At 40.9% G+C, this 25,246-nt stretch overlaps 1 protein-coding gene across 1 annotated transcript in view; it reads right to left on the bottom strand.

The window, feature by feature from the left end:
- Positions 1-25,246, bottom strand: part of LOC124720283 — a 198,243-nt gene that overhangs the window by 120,103 nt on the left and 52,894 nt on the right. The window lies entirely within an intron of this gene.

A 25,246-nucleotide genomic window follows, 5' to 3' on the forward strand; every position in this document is an offset into this window, starting at 1 on the left:
TGACTGGTTCAAGGATTAGGGCCATATGTGGATATGCAACAGGAGATATACTTGTAGACTAGGTTTGCAATGGAGTGACTGTGAAGGTTCTGCCAGCATACCATAGGTGCACATTGCCTGTTACTCCAGGTATGACATCAACATGTGGTCATGGTCTATTGGAGGGGATGGCTGCTAACAGAATAAAGTACTGTTGATGGTTTGTAGTCTCAATGACAGAGGTACTCACAGAGCCATCAGAGAGATGGAGATTATTGTCCAGTACGGTGGCACACCAAGTTAAAGAGGACCATGTGAACGGAAGAGGAGAGAGAGTCTGGATGCTGTGGAAGAATGAGGATATAGTGTCTTGGCCCAGACACAGATCAGATCATAATGATATCATCAACAAACACAAACATGGCAAGGGCATAGGATCTTTGGGTGGCTAGTAAGGCTTCCTTTAATGACCCATAAACAGACTGGTATGTTTTAGACTGGTAGCACTTTAACTTTTCTGCGGTTTCCTTAAATTACACTGACTGACCACATTAAGCGTGCTGTCAAAGGGTGGTACATGCTTCAGTGGCAGCTTCTCAACTACTGTAAAGTACTGCATGTCAAAGCATGTCAACAATGATCTGAGCATTTTACAAGTAACATAGTATCAAATGTTACTGAGTGGCAAATTTTGATTTCACAGGTATGTGCTTTTGAACAAAGGGCCTTTACACTGAAGTGACAAAAGTAATGGGATAGCAATATGCACAAATACAGATGGCAGTAGTGTTGTGTACAAAAGGTATAAAAGGACAGTGCACTGGTGAAGCTGCCACTTGAACTCAGATGATTTATGTCAAAAGGTGTCCAATGAGATCAGGGCTACAAGAGATGAATTAACAGACTTTAGATGTGGAGTGGTAGTTGGAGCTAGACACACGGGATACTCCATTTTGGTAATAATTACATAATTCAATTTTCTGAGATCCACAGTGCGGAGACTGTGCTGAGAATACAGAATTTCGGGCATTACCTCTCACCAAGCACAATGCACTGGCCAACTGCCTTCAATTAACAATTGAGAGCAGTGATATTTGCACAGAGCTGTCAGTGCCAACAGACAAGTGACACTGCGAGAAATTACCACAGAAATGAATGTGGGATGTACGATAAACATACGCATTAGGACGGTGCACCAAATTTGGCATTAATGAGCTCTCACAGCAGATGACCAACACGAGTGGCTTTCCTAACATCACAAAATGGGGCTTGTGAAGACGCTGGTTGGACCCTAAATGACTGGAAAACTGTGGCATAATCAGACGATGCCCAATTTCAGTTGGTACAAACTGATGGCAGGATTCGAGTGTGGTGCAGACCCCATGAAATCGTGGACCTAAGTCATCAACGAGGCACTGTGCAAGCTGGTAGTGGCTCCATAATGATGTGGGCTGTGTTTACATGGAACGTACTGGGGCCTCTGGCCCAACTGAATCGATCATTGGCTGGAAACGGTTATGTTCGGCTACTTGGAGAACATTTGCAGCCATTAATGGGCTTCGTGTTACCAAACAACAATGGAATTTTTATGGATGACAATTCATCATGTCACTGAGCCACAATCATTTGAGATCGGTCTGAAGAAGATTCTGTACAATTCGAGCAAACGATCTGGCCACACAGATCGCCCAACACAAATCCCATTGAACATTTATAGGACATAATTGAGAGGTCAGTTCGTGCACAAAACCCAGCACCGGCCACATTTTCACAATTATGGATGGCTATAGCAGCAGCATACTTCAACATTTCTACAGGGGACTTCCAATGACTTCTCGAGTCCATGTCACATTGAGCTACTGCATTACACAAGGAAAAAGGAGGTCTGACACAACATTAGAAGGTCTCCTAAGTCTTTTGTCACCACAGTGTATTTTGGTTATTGTGCTGTTTCTGTGACCCTAATCTTCCATCCTACAACTCTTTATTTACACAATCCCTTCAACAACAAGTTTCATAAACAAGGCATATAGTAATATGTACCCAACCATTTTCTCTTTTCTAGTTATAAAGTTCTTTACTTGTCATATTTCTTGCTGACTTAGTCCGTTATTCAATCAGTCTCCTGATTTTCAATAAACTCCCTTGGAACACCAAAATTTACAGGCTGTAACAATTTTTTTCTGATTTTCCAGCATACATGCTGTGCTCCAAACAGACTTTCATTAATCTTTGTCTGACCTCTGCATATGGGGAAGCATTTAAATAGTGTTCTATTTTTATCTTATGGGACCAAATTGCTTAGGTTGTCGGTCCCTATGGTGTTCCATAATTCTACATAATTTCATCAGCAATATTTATCCACAATTTTGTATGCCTGTCTAACGATCATCCTGAAACACTAAGGAACAAGAATTGAAAGAATTACCATCCTTTCTCGTAATTGATCTTTGGACAGCTGAGTAAAGGACTCTGAAGTGACTGTGGGGCAATGAATGAGACAACTCAATTATTGAAACACTGACAAGTAAAGACTCATACATACAACAAAATATCATGTAAAACTATAACAATGAAAATAATCATTTTTTGAAAATATATTGTAGTCTTTTCTTCTCATCCCGGCCAGTAAGTCTCCCCTGACCTGGGGTTCTGGCTGATTTTTCTGAACTCTATCTCTTTTCCTAATCCTCAACAGTTCTTTTTCCTTCAGCTCTCTGCCTAAAGCTTGCCTACGTAATACCTTTCTTACGTGTGTTCCCCTGCCGCCGCTCAGTGACAAGATTTTTTATCCATCCATTTATATTATGTATAATTATAAGTATCAGTACATGACACAACCATACTGTAATGCCTTCAGTAAATTTTGTGTGTCACTGAATTAAAAGCAGCTCCATTGCAGCCATACGCAAGGCAAGCAGTCGAGCACAGAAGGGGTGACATGTAATTCCACAAGCGAGTCTGTCTGTACACTGTGGTGAAAGGCCGCACAACTACAAACCAGCCTGCAGAATATTCCCACAGCATTGAGACACTGAGATGTTGATATGTATGTGCCTGGGAACAAGGCAACGGCACAACGAGAGTGTTATTAATCACCATAAATACTCTCTGTTTCTAACTCAATTATGCACAGTCTGGCAGCACCTTCCACGACATCAGCTGTGTGCAATTCTCCATCATATTACAGGCCAGCCAGCAGCTGATACCAATCTGGGCAGCCACCTCCACCAGACCAACTCACGGTTTTATGTCTGCACCTGTAGACTCGGAATGACACAACAGATGAGCCACCCCCAGGCTCTGAGCTCCGATGCATCACCACACTTCTGCCTTGGAGGGCAGCAGTTTGCAACCATGGAGGTATGGCAGCGACCATTACACACCAGAGTGAGTTTCTAAACCAGTAGCAGTGGCTGCCTATGAGAATTCAGTGGTTTATGCATCACTGGCACTGCTCACTAAGGGTCACATAATGCTAACTTAGCCACGCACTGCCAAGTGAGGTAAACAGTGTCAGCAACATGAGACAAGGACATCAAACAGCCATCCTGCCCCCGTGACCCTCTGATGTCCATGGCACTGCCAGTAGACCACACACCTGAAGAGGGTAAATCTGGGAGCATCACAGCACTTCGACACTGCAGCTCGTGGTTAAATAAAATATGTCGTATCTTGCAGCAAAGTTTTCCTAGTCGATCTTGGCCAGCACTATCATCTCCAGGTACTATGTGCAATATGATTTAGGTGTTATTATTTACTGGACATTAGAATATTTGTTGGGGGTGGGGGGGGGGGAGGGGAGGAAAGAATGATTTCATAAATGTTTGAAGGGATAATGCAATAATCATTAAAAATGGAGTAGCACATCTCAGTGCACGTAACTGATCACTTGGCTTCATGAATTGTAATTTATTCTTTGTGTGTGTGTGTGTGTGTGTGTGTGTGTGTGTGTGTGTGTGTGACTGGTTAAGTAATAAGTTGAGGGCATTAAATATTTATTTTCTTTCAACAATCATTTGTTCATGTGAACAACACTACACGCTTGCATCACACGGAATATTACAGATTTATGTGGCAAACTGATCAGTTGTTTCTTTTATATCTAACACAAAGATAATAAAACCAATTCCAGCAAAGAGGTAAAAGAAAATGTGGACCACTACAGGATTATTATCTGTGTGGTCATCATAAATAGTTCTGGAGCTAACACTTGGATAAAATTCAATAAGATAAAATACACTCATCATCCCAGTTTCTCAAACTCCTGAACATTAACATTGACTGTGGATATTGTATCACAGACACAGTCCCTTTGACTGTTCAGAGATGTCACTAAACCCACTCAAAGATGTAAACAACCATGCATGAGCAGCACCTATTAGACGGAGGAGGCCCGGCAGCTGATCAGTTCCAGACATTCCACCACGAAGGAGGTAAATGGCTTGTGCTGTCTGTAGTTCAACCATGCCTAGACAGTCAATACTACAGTTTGATTGTCTCTGCATTGTTACTTTGTGCCAGGAAGGGCTCTCAAAAAGGGAGTGTCCAGGGGTCTCGAAGTGAACCAAAGCGATGTGGTTCGGACATGGAGGAGATACAGAGGGACAGGAACTGTTGATGACATGCCTCACTCAGGCTGCCCAAGGGCTACTGCTGCGGTGGATGACTGCTACCAACGCATTATGGCTCTGAGGAACCCTGACAGCAATGCCACCATGTTGAATAATGATTTTCATGCAGCCACACGATGTCATGTTACGACTCAAACTCTGTGCAATAGGTTGCGTGATGTGCAGCATTCACTCCCGATGTCCATGGCAAGGTCCATCTTTGCAACCATGACACCATGCAGAACACTACAGATGGGCCCAACAACATACCGAATGGCCCGCTCAGGATTGGCATCACCTTATCTTCACCGACGAGTGTTGCATATGCCTTCAACCAGTCAATCACCGGAGACTTGTTTGGAAGCAAACCAGTCAGGCTGAACACCTTAGACACACTGTCCAGCAAGTGCAGCAAGGTGGAGGTTCCCTGCTGAGTTTGGGTGGCATTATGTGGGGCCGATGAACGCTGCTGGTGGTCATGGAAGGTGCTGTAATGGCTGTACGATATGTGAATGGCATCCTCCGACAGATAGTGCAAGCATATTGGTAAGGCATTCATCTTCCTGGACGACAAATCATGCCCCCATCGTGCACATCTTGTGAATGACATCCTTCAGGATAACGACATCACTCAACTGGAGTGGCCAGCATGTTCTACAGACATGAACTCTATCGAACATGCCTGGGATAGTGTGGAAAGGGCTGTTTATGGACAACGTGAACCACCAACCACTCTGAGGGATCTGCGCTGAATTGCTGATGAGGAGTGGGTCAATCTGGACCAACAGTGCCTTGATGAACTTGTGCATAGTATGACACAATGAAAGCAGGCATGCACCAATGTAAGAGGATGTGCTACTGGGTATTAGAGGTACCGGTGCGTATAACAATCTGGACCACCATCTCTGAAGATCTCGCTGTATGGTGGTACAACATGCAATGTGCGGATTTCATAAGCAATAAAAAGGGTGGAAATAATGTTTATGTTGATCTCTATTCCAATTTTCTGTACAGGTTCCAGAACTCTTGGAACCAAACTGATGCAAAACTTTTTTTGATGTGTGTAATTACTAAATTAAATTACAAAAAATAAAACTAAACTAATTCCTAAATAAATATATCCAATGTTCTGTTCTCTCTCTATGACATTGCATGTCATAACATCATTACATCACAAGTCAAAGCCAACACCAGATACAGTATGTTCAAGCGACCCAAAGCAACACGTATACAAGCACAGCTACACTGTCCTAGACAGCTTCATATTCGTACCTCAGCAGCCTAGTTTCTTTACTCCTTCCATTATTCCACTATTTTTCAGTATTGGAGAGTGTTATAAATCATTTTAGTGATTTATGTGCTGAGAGGTGACAAAGTAGTGAGATGTGGCACAGACCCAATGTGTTTCACTATTGATGTTTGGTCGACTGTCACAAAATCACTAGATTTAAACCAAACCGAAGCCTTGTTGACAATAAAACCTGAACACAACCCAGACAAGAGTCAAGAAAGAAAATGAATTCAAAAATAAAATACTAAATATCAGTTCAATGAAAAATCCTAAGATATTTAGGACTTAACACACCACCACTTCAGTCATATGCTTCCATTGTATTGTTTCAAGTCTTTTAATGTTACCTATCCATTATCTACAAGTACAGCATCTCTGATCTTAATCTAGCGGATTCCGGCAAGTAGCTTGCTCGGTCCATCTGCAATCAAATTGTGTGGCTACAAGTCCTGTCCACCTCAATTTCATTTTTGTTAGCATTATCAAATTAATCTTCCACTGAAGTCTGTTTCCTGAGCCACTGGTATGTTTCCTCTTATCTTCTAGTAATTCCCAACGTGCATCTCCTTATTGCTCGATGGACAACCTTCGAGTGTTTGAATGGTTTTTTAATTTAATGGCCACGTGCCACTGCTTTAGAATAAAACTGGTAACAAACACTGATTGTAAACTTTAATTTCAAACATGTCAGAATTTTTAATGTATTTAGGAACAAAACAGGGACCATACTCAGTCCTTTATGTTTGTCTTCAGCTCTCCATCCAGCTGTAGTCAAGAAGTGATCTGAATAGGAAAGCTAAACTGTTCTATGGCTCAGCTGTCAACTTGCACCATTTTCTATTACATGTTTTGTAGGTCTACTTCTAAACTTACTGTATTAAGTGTTTTCATTAGTTATTGAACTCTGCATGGACTACACATTAACAGTGATTCTGTACTATCTTGTGTATATTTTTTTTAGTTATGAACAAGTCTGCAAAGTTTCAATGGATGTGGCACTACAATCCTGCAGACAAAGAGAACAAGATGTTTGTGTTAACTCTGATACAGATCACTTTTAAAAGGTTTGTTCTGTATCTTTGCTAACTTACCCTAAGTGCAGCAGACCGTTCTCACACATGAAATGTGAATGTTGATTGTGGAAGAACTTCAGCAATAATATTTGGCATACAAGGTGAGGAGAAGTGACTGAACAGTTCCTGATCAACAGAGGGAATCTCGTGTCTTGTATTCAATCTTGCAAAGGAAAAGGTGCAGGATAGGATTCACTGATTTGGCTCAAATTTTGTGAGTAGAAGCATGTGGATGTCCCTTTCAGGTGCCTAAAATATCACACCTGAGTAGGCCATAAAAAACTCTAGATATTTGTGAGTACAACACTCTAAATATTTGCGAGTACAACACTCTAAATATTTGTGAGTACAGTCTGACATTTTTTTGAGCATTCCAAAGGATATTTCTCTCATACTGTCATGTCCTTGACTGATATGAAGAAAGTGATTGATTTTGCTGATGCTCTTCCAAAATGTAAGTTCCTGTTATTAAAAATAACATAGTTGCATTGAACAGCTTCGAAACGTACAAAGGGTTTCAGGGTTCAGTGGGCTGTTATGAACAGCTGATGAAGAGAACATTACAACAATAGGCAATAGCAATGCAAGGAGAGGGAAAAAATTAACAGTGGGAATCGAATCAGAGAGAGAGAGAGAGAGAGAGAGAGAGAGAGAGAGACCAACCACATACCTCTTCATAAAGATCTTGTTTGTTAGGTTCAGTGCATAATGTCATATCTCCATTATTTACTATGAAATTATCATTCATAATTTCAGTAACCTGCTCTGCAATTGCTTGACCCCTAGATATTTCTACAGGAGTCACATAGGCAGGAAGTTTGTTGGTGATCATGCCTTTCTCTTCATAAATTGAGAAAGTGTCATGAAAAGTTGTAGTTTTGATGTTTCCACCCATAACATCACTGGTAGAAGATTCTTGCTGGGTTTCCGTTTTCCAATAAAATAATAATTTTTTATGAAAATCACTGCAAACATGAGGCAAGACAGCATTCATAACTGTAGAGACCACTACAGAAATGTCAGGCAACAGATATAGCAACAACAAACTGTACAGGATTTGAAACAGCTGCCAGAGCCATGTGCTCTGACCCATAGAAGAGAAACAAACAGGAAGGATAAAGTGAGGACATGACAACAGAATATTGCTGCTGAAGGACAGTTGAAACCACAAACCATCAGAAATGTATCATTTAAAATAATTATTCTTTAAATATATTAATTAATTAAAGTAATCATAATTAAATTTAATATATCAAACAAGGAAACTCCAGGTCAGAATATCAACAATGTAGGAAAAGACAGATTGCTACTTACTGTAAAGGTGAAACATTGTGTTGCAGACAGGCACAATTAAAAGACACTTACACATAAATTTTTAGACGCCACCTTCATCAGAAAAAGATGAAGGGTATGGGTGAAAGTATAGTGCAAGTATACTGTTACATTTAAAGTATTAATTTTAAACAGTGAAAACTCAAGGCTCGAATATCGACAATATAACGAAAAAACAGATTGCTATTTACTGTAAAGATGACACGTTAAGTTGTTCACACAAGCAGACACACCTGATGCCTACATCTTCACTGCCATCTGTGGCATGCAACTGTCACATAGAAGGGAAGCAGCAGCCTGGAGGGGGTGGGGAAAGGGAAGGGACTGAGATAGCAGTGTACATGTGGGAGGAGAGATAAGCCTGTCTGGCAGGCCATGCAGGGGACTAGGCTGGTAACAAGTGTTGCTTTGGGAGGCTGTGGGGAAGGGAATTGGGGGGAAACATGGAGCAAAAAGGGAGAGAAGTGGGGAATGGGAAAGATGGGTGGGTGTGTTGGCAGAGGGTGCCAAACAAAGAGGTTGGGAGACAAGAATAGGGATGAGGTAACAGAATAGTGGAGGTGAAGACTGTTAGATGGAGGGTGTGGGAAGAGTATGTTGCCACAGGGTGAGGTCGGGATAACTTCAGGTGCAAAGAATGTGTTGTAAGGATACTCCCATCTGTGCTCTTCAGAAAAGCTGGTGGTGCAGGGGAGGATCCAGATAGCTTGGGTTGTGAAGCAGCCATGAAAATTAAGCGTGTTATGTTCAGCTGTGTGATGCGCCACAGGGTGCTCTACTTTGCTCTAGGCCACAGTTCAGTGATGGCTGTTCATCCTGGCAGACAGCTGGTTGGCAAATACAACAATATAAAAAGCTCTGCAACAATTGCAGCAGAGCTGGTATATGACGGTGGCTGCTGTCACAGTTAGGCAGCCTCTGAAGGGATACAACAAGCCTGTGACAAGACTGGAATAGAAAGTGCTGGGTGAGGGACTGGGTGGCTCTTGCACCTGGGCCTCCCACAGGGATGTGATTGGGATTGAGAGTGGTACAGAAATGGACTATAATGCTGAGGAGGTTGGGTGTGTGATGGAACACTACTTTCAATGAGGTTTGAAGTATCTTGGGTTGGATGTCTCTCATTAATCATTAATTTTATATATATAAATGAACTGTTTAATCATATTTACATTTTACAATTAATAGATTAACATTGTGAGGTCCTTTGATATAGTTTATGTTGATATCTGCCTCTCCCATCTATCCACCCCCAAAGCACAAAATATAGTAGTCCCCTTACTGTTATTTGAGAGGAATAGGCAATGTGCCATTACAAGATTTCACCATCTTCCTTCATATTCGGACTCATCCATGATAATGCAAGGCATAAACACAAATGATACATCACAACAAAGAAACAAAAAGAAACATAGACTAACGCAGGATAAAATTCCAGTTCGAATAAATGACTATATTACTTACAAGATTCAACTAGTTCCGTGCTGCATGGTGTCATGGTTGCAAAGATGGACCTCGCCATGGACGTTGAGACCGAAGTTGCGCATCATGCAGCCTATTGCGCACAGTTTGAATCGTAACATGACATCCTGTGGCTACAAGTAAGGCATTATTCGACATCGTGGCATTGTTGTCAGGGTTCCTCCGAGCCATAATCCATAGGTAGCTGTCATCCACCGCAATAGTAGCCCTTGGGTGGCCTGAGCGAGGCTTGTCATTGACAGTTCTCTCTGTATCGTCTCCAGGTTTGGTCAACATCGCTGTGGTTCATTCCAAGACGGCTGGACGCTTCCCTTGTTGAGAGCCCTTCCTGGCACACAGTAACAATGTGGATGTGATCAAACTGTGTTATTGACTGTCTAGGCATGGCTGAACTACAAACAAGACGAGTCGTGTACCTCATTCCTGGTGGAATGATTGGAACTGATCGGCTATCGGACCCCCTCCATCTAATAGGCGCTGCTCATGCATGGTTGTTTACATCTTTGAGTGGGTTTAGTGACATCTCTGAATAGTGAAAGGGACTGTGTCTGTGATACAATATCCACAGTCAACATCTATCTTCAGGAGTTCTGGCAACTGGGATGATGCAAAAGTTTTTTTGATGTTTGTATATACGGTGAAAATTGCTGATGCAATTTCCTGCTCCATACTAAAACAGACAAACGGAACACCTTTAAAAAGTGGCCAAAAACTGGTTGTTCTTAACACTTTTCACAAGTTCAGAGAGGAAATTGGCTTTGAAATTTTCTGAGGAATTTTATTTACAAAAGTTAAGGCATATTTGTGAATGAACTGCATGGCTGAATCGCTAGCATTAAAGAATTGTGGCTGGATGTTGTACTGATCACTGGTTTGAAGCTTGTTCTAGTCTTTCTCTTTTCATTGCCCCCCCCCCCCCTCCCCCAATTCAATTTGATTACATAGATTATTTAAATATAAAATTCTCTTAGATAATTGAAACATAAAATTCATCAAATGTATGCTATTTAACACTCATCTAATCATCATTTCCCTTTCTTTCTTCTTTTTTCTAACTACACATATTCCAGCTTTCATTGCAAATATAAAACTGTAATTATCGATATTTTGCATAAAGTTTGCTATTAAAGAGCGTTTAAATTAAGAAAACACTAAAAATAAATTTGTGGGACAAAAATGAAAAATCAAATTCTCTTTATTGGGACTAAATCCACCGTTTTACATCACACATGTGATCAAGAAGCCAGAGGGATAAGCCATGTTAGAAACATGCAAAACAATAGTTTTCATGACACTGTGCATACCATACAACTGCTGCATCTTTATAGCTGCCACCGTACCACTGCAGTCTGCACAGAACTGAGTTAAAGTTATTTTGTGAGAAATAACATGAAATTTAAGCTCCCAGATGAACTGGAGTAAATGTACGAAACTTTGTCGTATGTCAATGCTGAATGCTGGCAGGATGCAGAAAAGCATGCACAAAAAATGGAGGAAAAAAGTGATGCTTGAATGGCTTCATGGATTCTCTTGTTGAATGCCTTGTTATCAACATAGCTAATAACAGTTCTTAAACTGTACACTATTTTAACTATACGGTGAAATCTCTGCAATGCACTTTTATGTTATACATATCTGGTGCAGAAAAATTACCCTGTGTTTAAGTTGTACATCACTATGTTAGCTACTGTCAACATTATGTTATGTTTTCTGTATTGTCTTGTAAGAAGCATACTGCCAGAGTTTTGCTGTATATTATTTCATTCTATTTAAAAATTAAATGACATTCAAAGCAGTATTGTTTGTCTGCTCATCTGTTTTTACGTCATAACTGCCATGTTCAAATCACTACTGGTTAGTTGGGCCAGCTAATTGGCCAGTGCAGTCCAAGTTTAATGTGCTGGTAAAACTGTTGTCCTGTATTATCATTGAGTCAGTGTGTGAGTAACACAGCATAAAACAAACCTTCTGGTACTTAACCAAATCAGTGCCACCCTTGAAGTGAAGTTCATCTCACAACAAGCAGGCTTTCATGCTGGCAAGTCATGCAGTAGTCAAATCTCGAATCTAACCCAGCACATCGAGAGGACGGTTTTGAGAGTTGTGAGATTACCAGAGTTGCTTTTGTTGATCTAACAGCTGCATATTGCACTGTGAGTCATGGGAAACTGTTAAAGAAAGAGTATGACCCTACTAAGGACTACCAACTAATATCCCTTATTAGCACCTTCCTCCAGAACAGAAGATTCTAAGTTTCATTACAGGGTAAGAGGAGTAGATGGTGAACACAGAAGAATGGTCTCTCCTAAGGCAGTGTGCATGCTCCAGCATTGTACAATATCTACACAAATGCTCAGCCAATACCAGCAAGTACTAGGCTCTTCATCTATACCTATGACACAGCAGTAGCTATTCAGTGGACAGACTTTAAATAAGTAGAGGGAAAGCTGTCTCTACCAATGGATGAACTCTCCAAGTACTATGATGACAACCACCTGAAGCCCAATCCCAGTAAAACTCAAGTGAGCGTATTCCACTTATGAACCAGCAAAGTGAAGCAAAAGGTGGACATCACATGGTGAGGAGAGCAACTGAAACATTGCCCAACACGTCAATCTAGCTGTTACGCTGGAAAGGGCTCTAACGTACAGGCAGCAATATCTAAATGTGGAACAAAAAGTCATTGCTCGCAATGGGATACTTCAGAAGCTGATTGGCAGCAGCTGGGGAGCCAACCTGCACCTCCTAAGGGCTTCTGCACTTGTGCTCTGTGTATCAGCTGTCAAGTATGCTGCTCCTGTGTGGAAGGCTTCAGCTCATGCTAAGCAAGCCGATATTGTGATCAATGATACTGCAAGGATCATCTCAGGATGCTTGAAGCCAACAACAGTGCATAAATTGTATCCGATTGTCGGAATAGCCCCACCCAACATCTGGAGGGCCGCTGCTGCAGACAGTGAGAAAACACAGCAGGAGAATGACCGCCGACATCCTATGTATGGTCATCAGGCAGCAAGATCATGCTTTAAAGAGTGCAAGAGTTTCCTTCCTAGGACTGTGCCACTGGAGGGAGCACCAGAGGCAATTCATCTTGCAACATGGAAGAGCTCACTTCCTGTAGAGGTATCGCCAAATGAAGAACTAGCTCCTGGCGCAAACCTACAATATCCTGTATGGAGGTCCCTCAATCACCTAAGAGTGGGCATCCCCTGATGCAAGACCAGCCTGAAGAAATGGGGAACCCTTCCAGTGAGCGCAGACACCTCTTGCAACTGTGGTGCTGAAGAAGATCCAAGCCTCCTCCTGGGCAACCCGTGCACAATACAAGATATTTACGAAGAAAATGACAAAGCTATCACAACTGAGGTTTTTTGGAAATGCTGACCACACACAGAAATGAATGAATGAGCATAAAACATATACTTCTTATTGTACTTCACTGTACTCCAGACAGCTTGGCTTCCACTGCATGTGAAATGCAATCCCACAAGATTCTAGCACATATGCAAGTATATATAATGTAATGGTTATAATAGAAGGAAACATTCCACGAAGGAAAAATATACCTAAAAACAAAGATGATGTGACTTACCAAATGAAAGTGCTGGCAGGTCGACAGACACACAAACTAACACAAACATACACACAAAATTCAAGCTTTCGCAACAAACTGTTGCCTCATCAGGAAAGAGGGAAGGAGAGGGAAAGACGAAAGGATGTGGGTTTTAAGGGAGAGGGTAAGGAGTCATTCCAGTCCCGGGAGCGGAAAGACTTACCTTAGGGGGAAAAAAGGACGGGTATACACTCGCACACACACACATATCCATCCACACATATACAGACACAAGCTTGTCTGTATATGTGTGGATGGATATGTGTGTGTGTGTGCGAGTGTATACCCGTCCTTTTTTCCCCCTAAGGTAAGTCTTTCCGCTCCCGGGACTGGAATGACTCCTTACCCTCTCCCTTAAAACCCACATCCTTTCGTCTTTCCCTCTCCTTCCCTCTTTCCTGATGAGGCAACAGTTTGTTGCGAAAGCTTGAATTTTGTGTGTATGTTTGTGTTAGTTTGTGTGTCTGTCGACCTGCCAGCACTTTCATTTGGTAAGTCACATCATCTTTGTTTTTAGGTATATATAGAATGTAATGTTTACATCATGTTTATTCTTATGATATTAAGAGAGTCCTATCATGAAGTACTGGTTCCCGCCATCAACAGAGCTATTAATTCAAAAGTTTCTGTTGAGTCCCAGTTTACATCTTTTGTGAGTCAGAAGGATAGAAAGGGTGGGGGGTAGATGAAACAACAGACACACAGAGAATCCTCACATTTGTAAAGTGGAATCTGTGATCTGATTTCATTAAAAGAGTTTTGTGTTGCAGCTTTATCCATAAACATAAGAACATGTTGCATAGGTTGGAGTAACCACAGACAGTCAATCTCCATCAGAATTACGCAAACAATTTGTGTTTGACACATAATCATATGCTAATGTCATATGTGCATAAATTGGTGTGAAGACTGGTTATTTTCCAGTGTCACATACATGTCTGTCATTGGAAAATCCCACCCACTATCTAGTACGGAGGGGTCTGACGATCGTGTCATATCGCTGAAACCAGTAGCCTATAAAATAAATTGGAGATAAAATTTCAGCTGACTGTGTTTTTTTAAATACAAATTGGCTGTTGTCCTCAACTTCAGCAAAGCAGGAATGCAGGCACACAAACTGCTCAAATCATGTCCAGCTGTCACCCAGAAAGTGTTAAGCAATATAATGCTAAATTTTTAACAACATTCCACATCTGAAGTTGATTAAATCTGATGACAGTTATTAATTATAAAATGATGATACTTTTTCAAAGCATTTGTACCTAACAATAAATTAAAAGATTTGCTGCATCAGCTGTGGGAATGTAAACAGAGTACACTACACTCTCATTTTTGTAAAATGTGTCATTATGGCCCACAGTTTACTAACTGAACTAGTCATTTATAAAACGCTATTACAAAACAACATATTTCCATCACTACAATTCAAATAAGGAAACAATAATGTGCCCATTACAGTAATGAAATCTCAGGGTCATTTTCCCTAGATTTTAGTTAATGCTCTTACAAGGTGTAATGTGATGATATTGCTTAAGAGCATAATATTACAAAGTGATGACCAGTCCATCATCAGCGCAGGTATTGCACAGTGCCCACGCGTGTGCCCTGGAAAAAGATAGTCTCTACGAACAGTGGTAGCCAAGTTTCACAGTGGCAGTCAGTTTGGGTGGGACAGGTGGCTACTGTCTATGGCACTTGCTTGCAATGATCACTTCACACACACACAAAATACACGAGTGATCTCCCAGTAAATACTTAAGTGCCTTACATCATGTTTAGCTCATCGAGGGCTCACAAGTTAAATCTTTCCCCAAGCAACCATAAAATTTGCAACGGTTGTGTCCGTCTGATTGGCAAGCTCTGATTCACTGTTTCATCAACTGAGTTACTTAACCACAACTTACGACGTTCATGTTCATTACATAATGCCATGACAGACACTACTTTTAGATCAGTCTTTGCAGGTGTAAGAACAGGTGTACATTTAAACTGGTGATATAGTAACACAGATCTGCTTATCAGTATTATGACTTGCATCCAAATATCCAATATAAGTAACACCATGCAACAGCCTTCCTCAAAGTGTAACAGACATTTCATATCCCGCTGCTGCTACTACTGCTACTACTACTACTACTACTACTACTACTACTACTACTATTATTCTTGAATCATACTGTAAGAGACAAACAACATCATTGAACCAAAGTTCATTATCCTTCTGCCTAGAAGCGAATAACAGATAATAACATAGACACAAACATAGAAACAAGCAACATACTGATATAAGCAGCTGCTGAACACAATATGAAGACGAATGCCTGCTGCAATGTGCTTATAAAGACTAGTGCTCCAGTATATGATGTGGCAGATGCCGTGGCACGTGCACAAGTCACACGGCCCACTGCAGACAGCCTCTGGTGGCCAGTCCATGCAGATGCCACTGACGAAAAATTAGAAGTATAGCGTGCCAGGGGCCTGGTGCCACAGCATATACCCAAGTACTATATCCAGAGTTCTACCAGGCTTCCTCAATGGGGAGAGAGCATTCAAATGATGTGGGCAACTCTTGAAATATCCACAGCCTCTGTGACAGACACCACAAATGATGAATGTAATATGGAAGGAGATTCAGGGCTGGAATCAGTGAGTACAGGTGCCGAAATGGTATGGCTGCGGACACATGTGGCGTCTGCTCCCCTGTGAAGTCCCATAAGAGAGGAACGATAACACAAGTATTGGTAGCATCTTGATGTCCAGTTCTCGACATGCTGGAACTGTGCCTATGGTGCAAGTGCTGGCATCTCATTTGGGGGCACCAGTGTCGAAGGGCCTGAAGGCACTGGCTCAGTTGGTACCAATGGCAGTAAAGCACTGCGGAAAGGCCTGGCAGCAAGCATCAGGGCAGCTGGATCCTGGAGGAAAATCAGGAGGTGGCAACATCCACATGGAGGGTGGGTTCACCCCTGCAGCAGGGATGCTCTATGAGGCTAGAACAGGTGCTGATGGTAGAGGCAGCAGGTACTGTTAAGCAGTACTGGTATTGGTGCCACACTGTCAGCCTGCCACTGGTGTGCACAATATAGTGGCAGTGGCCTTGGCAGCTGTGGACCGTGGCCATAATCCACTTCGGTCTTCAGCCAAACACCAAAGCCCAGTCCGTGGAGCCAGTAGCATAGCACAGAGAGAGCTGTGCCTTCGGATTATGGCTGAGTGGCATGAGCAGATGCAATAGGGTGCATTCCTGGCAACTACAGACCATCTTGGTTGGAATCCGATCCCTGTAGGAACTTGAGAAGCATATCAAGGTCTTGTCTATGTAGGAGGCCACCACAAGGTACTTTTTCATTTGTATGTTGAAATGTGTGGACAAGACATCCCATCTCACCATTACACCACACTGTGGAGCATCATCTGTCATGCATTTTCGAGACAGCCTGAATCATAGCTGCGGCTGATGTCTGAGGGCAGTGAATAACATATGGAAATTTATAAAAAGCATGGACAACCAAAAACCTGGAAAAATTTAGGATGGGTCTCATGAAATCAATATGGACACAATCTCACATACTCTGCAACACAGACAACAAAGAGAGTGTCACTCACAGCGCTGTCTATTGTGTAGCAACAAGATGTACAATGTCAGCATCGATTCCCCGTCAAAAAACACAATAACCTGGTACCCAAGAACACTCAATGTCCCCGATATAGGAGCTGAAGCACATTCTGCTGTAAGGCAGCCAGAATCACAACCGTAGACGACAACTCATTTATAACTAAGAAGACACAATCGTCAAACACTGAAAGGTTGTGACATAAGGCAAAAGAGTTACGTAAAGAATCAGAAGTCGTACCCAGAGGCCTGTCCAGCCAGCTGTGCTGAATGAGGTGAACAACTTGATGCAAGACCGTATCAGCAGTGCCAACAGCTGCAATCCAGGAGCCTGTAATAGGAAACCCTTCCACTGTACATTGCACCTCAACATCAAAGTGAAAACAAAGGAGTTCACCCTTATAAAAAATAAGATCTGGACACAGTGGAAGGTAAAACAGTGCATCGGTGTCAGTAGGCCGAAAATGAATTTCATGCTTGTAGCGAGTCAGAAATGAGACCCACCAATGAAGGCAATGTGCTGCTTTGTCAGGCAACAATGCAGAAGGGTTAAACAATGAAACCGAGGGCTTGTTGTCAGTGAAGAGGAAGAACTTGCCACGAAAGTACTAGGGCTCAAACAAACAGATCTGTATCAACGTTTGGTTACAGGAAAATTATGTACCTCTGAATGTGCTGGTGGGTGTTGGTTTTCTGCAAAACTCTGCAGTCATGCTCTAGATATACTTGTAGATGTAATTGTAGATGCCATACGCCATCCTTTCAGAAGCTTTTCGTATGTGTAGAAACCTCTTACATAATAATCATCGTACATGTTCTCCAGTGTGTTGTCATCAAACGCCGTGATGATACTTGCAACTTTAACCTTCTTCTTGGGAGACAGTTGGTATTCACTGTCACAGCTTCCATCGCTTCTTCTTGCACTTGCAGTAGCACTACTGTTTGCAAAGAGTTGTTCGTCAGTATCGTCCCTATCATCATCATTATGTGTTAGTGTTACAACAGTATCTATTTCTAACTTATGCTCATATTTCTGCACTATAATAGATACCAGAAAACATGCGAATGATTCATCTTCTACACCAATACCATCTTCACAAAGGAGGGTTCTTCGTAACTTCATCTCAACCAATCGCAATACATTAGCAGGATCGATTACCAATCGCCGAGCCATCTGACACTTCAATACACAAAAAATGTCACAAAACGCAACTTCAGAGGCACACTGCACTGTCCCTACTGGTCCTGACTGGCGTGCCAGCAGGTCAGTGTGCAATGCGGCATGGCATACACAGAGGCCTCTAACGAATGACTGCAGAGTTTTGCAGATGCGGGAGTATCACTAGTGCAATAAGAGACCTTTACATTATTTCTCACATGAGTTTGGTATATTTGTGTTTGTTAGAGCCCAAGTACTTTCCTGGTTAGACCCGTACAACACATCATGAAACTTTTTGAGTGCATAAAGTACAAGTGCTTCTTCCTCAACTCAGGAGTTGCACTGCCGAGCGAAGTTGAATATTTATGGCAAATTAGCTATTGGACGTTCGGAACCATCCTCACCTTGAAGTGTAAGAAGTCTGTAATGGAGGTCTCCATAGCCAAAATGTCATCATAGTGCATGTAGAGTTCTCTCACTGCACCTCTACTCCATGCCACGGTCTAAGTCACAAATGTCAGTTTGTTACTAATTCTCATCACAATTCCTATGCCAATTGTACAGTCCTTGGCACCATCATTAAGTTGGCTCCCGAAACAGAGATTCCAAATGTAATGTAGATTTCTAAAGCGTGAACACATGCTCCCAGGTCGGTGTCCACTGATAAGAAAGGTTCTTGTGAAGAGAGACAAGAACTCGGAAAACAGAGAGTCTAATTGCAAGAAAGGAACGTGTTCGGGAACAAGATACACCATATGTGAAACGGAAAAATCAAAGGTACTGAAAGCATCTAGACCAAACAAATGTGCAGTACAATCATAGTGTCTTCCAAAAATCAAGGAACAAGTCACAGACAATACATAGTGGGAGCCATAAATAGCTCAAAAAGTGGAATGTACTGCTTGTTTTAGGTCGCCAAATGTCAAGTAACTGGAGACAACAATGGAGACACAATTAACGTCAACAGGAGGGGGCTAGGAATGATAAACAGACACTAGATGCCCTTTTTTCCTTCACTTGTTGCCAAGTCACCAAGTGCTTAAGGAACATGGCCTTACCATGTTGCACAAAAGAAAATGTGCAAGATAGGAGCACGAGGTGCTGCTGTTGCTGTGGTGGTTGTTTGGCATGATGTGGCATGGAGGCTGCATTTGTACAGCTGTCACATCATCCTCCCCGAGAACTGACCAGCACACCAACAACCAGGAACAGGAGCCACCATAGCGATGTCACACCGAGTCTCAATCTGATAACTAGCAGCACAAGATACATATGTTGGAACTTAAACAGTGGCAACACTGTTGTGGAGACACTATGCAATGGAATCTACTATTGTTGCTGACAGCACACGTTGTTGACATACCTACCTTACCTCCAACCAAATGGACTCGCCCATCCCACGTCACTGGCATGCGCACAGTCGAGAGAAACACAGTCACTTCTGAGTGAGCAGTCTAATGTAACGGTGCCACTATGTTTTCGAAACAGGAACAACGGAGTTGGATCAAGATTGAATGTGGCAGAGGTTGTACAGAACGACAGTGTCATCAAGGTCTTCAAGTGGCATGTGGGGAATCGGTATCGCTGTGCAGAACAGTGGCACATTGGGTAAAAGCCTTCAACGAAGGTCGGCAAACTGTGGCAGACACACATCAGGTAGGCTGTCCTAACATCTCTGAAGAAGAAGTGCATGCTGTTGCCGTGTTAGTGGGCAGTAATCGGTGCCATACGATTCATGAGCTCACCCGTGAAACCGGATTAGCGCATATGACTGTGCTTTGCATCCTGAAGGAATGCCTTTGCATGTGAAAAATTGCATTACGATGGGTTACACGTGACTTGACGGGCATACAGAAATGGATGCATTAGGACACAGTTCAGACATACTTGGACTGCTATGAGTGCAAAGGAGAGCTTTCTTATGCCATATCGTAACACTGGATGAGACATGGGCCACATCATATGAGCCAAAACAGAAAGTCCAATCCAGTGAATGGTATCATTATAGGTCACCGCAAAAGTTGAAAGTGCATCAGAGCCCCAGTATGGTGAAAGTTATGGTGATTCTTGTGTATGACTGTGATGGCATTATCCTAACACATTACATTATTCCATGGCAGACAGTCAATGCACAGTATTACTGTTCATTTTTGAAGCATCTCCTGTGGCTAGCTTTGTGAAAGAAGTGACGACACTTTTTGGGCAACCCACCCATCATTTTGCAAGACAATGCGTGGGCACATACGGCGCAAGCTGTGTCTGCTCTGTTCGGTCGATGGGACTGGGAAGTACTGTACCATCCACCATACTCCCCAGACTTAAGTCCTTGTGACTTTGATTTGATTCCGAAGATGAAGGAACCACTTCATGGCATTCGCTTCAGAACTGTTCCAGAGTATGACAGGCAGTAGACCACTCCATTCACACCATCAACAGAACACGCTCTGCGAACAGTATACTATGCCTTCCACATCACTGGCAACGGGTTCTACACAATGCTGGTGACTGTTTGAAGGACAGTAACAGGAGCTAACATGTAACTCTTTTGTACCAGTTGTGAGTAAATAGTTGCCACTATTTAAGTTCCAACCCTTGTATCTCGAAAGATTGAACAATATTTAACACTTTGCTCAAAGATGGGTTTTAAAATTGTAGTGCGCACTGACTTTTCATGAGCCAACCAAATGATTGTGCCATGATCCATAGAACCGGCATAGGAATCATGATGAGAATTGGTAACAAACTGACATTTGTGACTTAGACCGTAGTGCAGAGTTCTGCCACATCGGCCCTGTAGGACTGGGGAACAATGACAGAACTCTACATGCAATGAAACATGTACATTCAATGATGATAATTTGACAACTTAAACACTTCGTCAAATGAAAGTGACGCAAGTTCCTGGAGTGTGGCTAACTGTTAGGTGCATCCATTTTCATTTTGAGAAATATGGGTGGTGCTCTTCCTTTGTCACACATTAAAAATTCCAATTTATCCAGAATTTTTTGTATTTTAAATCTTTCAGGACTGCTTAGTAGAATAAATTCACATTCTCACTGAAAAGAACACTGGAGGGTGTGATTTTCATTAAATTGAACAAAGGTGAGTCCAGGTGAGAATACCAATAACTATGAAAAGGATACATTGCTACTCAATGTGTCATCTTTATGGTGAGTAGCACTCTTACCCATTTCATTAAATTGAGTGTTTAATTTATAAAAGTGAATTACCATTCACTGTGGACGCGGTATGAGAGTGATGACCTTGCTTTGTTGGGATACTATTATACACTGAGTCCAGCATGTTTTGTATAATGCAGTGTTCTATAATTTATATGACAGCTGGCAAGTTTTGTGTTGCAATTATTCTCTTAGAAAACTTTTGTCATGGATGAAATAATCTTCCTGCAGTTGTTTCCTGACTCATTACATAGCCAATATATTTCTATTGTTGGCAATGTATAATACTGCTTGTAATCCTGTTAAGTCATAGTACAAGTTGATAGGGTGGCATCAGAGTCCAGATGGTTGGGGGGGATTAACAAACAGTTGTAATGTTTGCATTTACAATGTTAAGAATTGGCCTTCACATGAAAAAAGAAAAGAGATGTAATAACAAATCCAAGCCGTGTTCCTGTAAACATTCTATTAACTTTTGACAGCCACTGTAATGTGAATTTTTAGTTAAGTGACTATAGTAAGAAATTTCTAATAATGGTCATCAATATGTATTTGCTTAAAAAATTAATAGAGAGTGTTTTAAATCTTGAAATAGTCACAAACATAGTGCAAACAAATTGCTAGTAGGTGGAAAAGATGCAGAATGAAAAATGAAATATTGCTGTCACTGTTGCAATAGCAGCCATTAATATTCTTATTATTATTCATGAAATGCTACTTAGCATGCACAAAAAAGGAAAGGACAAATGGCTTCCACTGCAATGATAAAGCAAAATTTTCTCTCCACATACTAGTAAATTACTTGCACTCTGGTGGTGCCTATTTCAAGATTTAAAACACTCTCCATTGATCTTGTAAGCAAATACCCATTTATCACCATTACAAGAAATTCCTTGTTGTTGTCACTGAACTTAAAATTCACATTACACTGGCTGCCAAAAGTTAAGAGAGCGACTGAAGAAATACTGCTCAGATTTATTAAAGGATCTCACTAACATTGTAAATGCAAACATTACAACTATTTGTTTAAACCCCATGCCCCCTGGACTGTGATTCTACACAATCAACTTGTCGTACGACTAAACAGGATTACATGCAGTATCACACATCACTGACAACAGAAATATACTGGTTATTTAGTTGGTTCATTCATGAGAAAAGAAAATAAATGCAACACAAAACTTGCCATCCGTAATATCCTTTATGGAACACTGCATTACACAATACATGTTCGACTCAGTATATAGTTGCATGCCAAGAAAGCAAGATCATCACACTCACACCATCACATCCATAGTAAATGGTAATTCAGTTTTATAAATGAAACACTCAATTTAATGAAAAGGATAAGAGTGCTACTCATCGTAAAGATAACACATTGAGTAGCAATCTGTCCTCCTCATAACTGCTGATATCGCAACTTGGACTTTCCTTTGCTCAGTTTAATGAAATGTACATCCTCCAATGGTTGTTGCATTGAAAAATGTGAAACTCTGTATTAACTCCTGCATCTGTACATCATTACTTTCCTGTTCCTTTACCCAGTCCCAGCCTGCCTTCTCCTCCTGGTGTAGAAACAACTAAAAACATCAAAACCTAAATTTTCAACATTTCCTTTTCCATTAATGTGTGTCAGATATACACCACTCATTCTGGATTCCAAATCTGTTGAACCCTTATTCTCCCTGAAATGGTGTTAATATTAAATTTTGACAATATTTTGAATTAAATTATAGACTATATAACAAAATGGGTATAATAAAAACCAGTTTGCGAAAAAAATGATTGCTTCTATGTCAAATGATTTGGTGTAAGCTCATAATGACTCCACATTTCCAATTTTTCAATGGAAACAAAGGATGCCCAAATGCAAGATAAAATGCTGTATATGTCGAGCTATCAGAAATCCCATGAAATCATCAAATTCAGAAAAGAATAAATCCTCAGTATAAATATGTTACAACACCTCTACCACATTCCTTTCGTTTTGTCAGTGCACAATAATGCTGTGCTATATTATATTAACCAGCTTAGTGCCCACTGCTTCACTCGTGTAGACTGTATGGCCTGCAGAGATCAAATTTTTATGCTGTTCACAAATTGCAACACCTTCTACACTTTTCACACTAATTAAGGCCACATAAGTGTGGCCTTTTCTGAATGTACTTCTGACCAAAAAAAGCAATTCTGGAAGCTAGAGTCCAAAGTATTCATTAATCATGGCTTTGGCATTTCTTAAGGAGATATTTCTACACCAACTTTCATTCCCCAATAAATATTTCTTTATATCTAACCAAATGTGAAATACCAATTTTTGTAAATTTAGCTTTAACATTTTTTTTAATGTAACGACATATTTTCTTAAAAATTTTTGTCCCCATTTTGTACTCTCTTAGACACTGAATTTCCAGAAACACTGAAAGCTGCATTATTATTATTATTATTTCTAACTGATAAGTCAAATACCAATTGTTATAGATAAAGCCTTAAAAATCCTTTAGTAATTACTTAATTTTCATGAACTTTTCACCCACTATTATACGCCCTTACTTGTTGAAGTTACAAAACGTGCTGAAACACATATTTTTATTTTCTGAAAGAAACCAAATACCACTTTTTGCAGTTTTAGCTTCAAAATTACCTTCACAGCAACATATTGTAAAAATGCCTTTTATCCCCAGTTTCACCCCCTTAGGAGTGGAATTTCAAACAATCCTTTCTTAAATGATGCCTACAGTGTAAAATCCACACACTCTCCAAACTTCAAGTTTCTGTCCTTAGCAGTTTGGGTGGGCAATGATAAATCAGTGAATCCGTCTGACCTTATTTCACCCCCTTATGGACTTAATTTCCAAAAATGTGAAACATGTATTTTTAATCTCTAACCAAAAAACCAAACACCAAATTTCAAAGATTTACCTTTAAAAATGCTTTTGCAATGAAATATTTTCATAAATGTCCCCCCCCCCCATTTCACCCCCTTAGGGGCTGAATTTCCAAACACAGTGATTTGCATATCTTTTATTCCTAACAGAGAAACTTAATACAAATTTTTGTACATTTAGTTTCAAAAACGCTTGCACAGTGAAATATTTCCAGAAAAACTTTCATTCCCTGTTTCACCCTATAGGGGTTGAATTTCCAAAAACAGTGAAACACTTTTTTTTATTTCCAACTGAGAAGCCGAATTTAGATATTCACAGATTTAGCTTTGAAAATTATTTCATAATAAAATATTTCCATAAAAAATATCATCTGCTTTTTCACCCCATAGAGGTTCAATTTCCAAAAACACTGAAATAAATATTTCTTTTATTTGTACCCGAGAAGTCAAAATACCAATATTCATAGATATAGCTTTAAAAATACTTCAATAGTTCCTTACTAATGATACACTTTCAAAAAAAGTTTTCACCCACTATTTCACCCCCACAGGATTAAATTTCCAAAAATGGTGAAACATATTTCTTTGCTTCTGACCATGAAACCAAATACCAATTTTTGTAGGCCTAGCTTCAAAACTGACTTATAGTGACATTTTAAAAAGAAAACTCTTCATACCCCATTTCACCCCTTTAGGGTTGGAATATCAAAAAATCCCTTCTTAAACAATTCCTACAGTATGAGATTTTCACTCTGCAGCGGAGTGTGCACTGATGTGGAACTTCCTGGCAGGTTAAAACTGTGTGCTGGATCGAGACTCGAGCTCAGGACCTTCGCCTTTCGTGGGCAAGTGCTCTACTGTCTAAGCTACCAAAGCACGACTCACGCCCCATCCTCACAGCTTTACTTCTGCCAGTACCTCATCTCCTACATTCCAAACTTTACAGAAGAAGGTTCGCAGGAGAGCTTCTGTAAAGTTTGGAAGGTAGGAGATGAGGTACTGGCAGAAGTAAAGCTGTGAGGACGGGG

The sequence above is a fragment of the Schistocerca piceifrons genome, chromosome 11 (genome assembly GCF_021461385.2).
Source record: "Schistocerca piceifrons isolate TAMUIC-IGC-003096 chromosome 11, iqSchPice1.1, whole genome shotgun sequence".
Lineage (NCBI taxonomy): Eukaryota > Metazoa > Arthropoda > Insecta > Orthoptera > Acrididae > Schistocerca > Schistocerca piceifrons.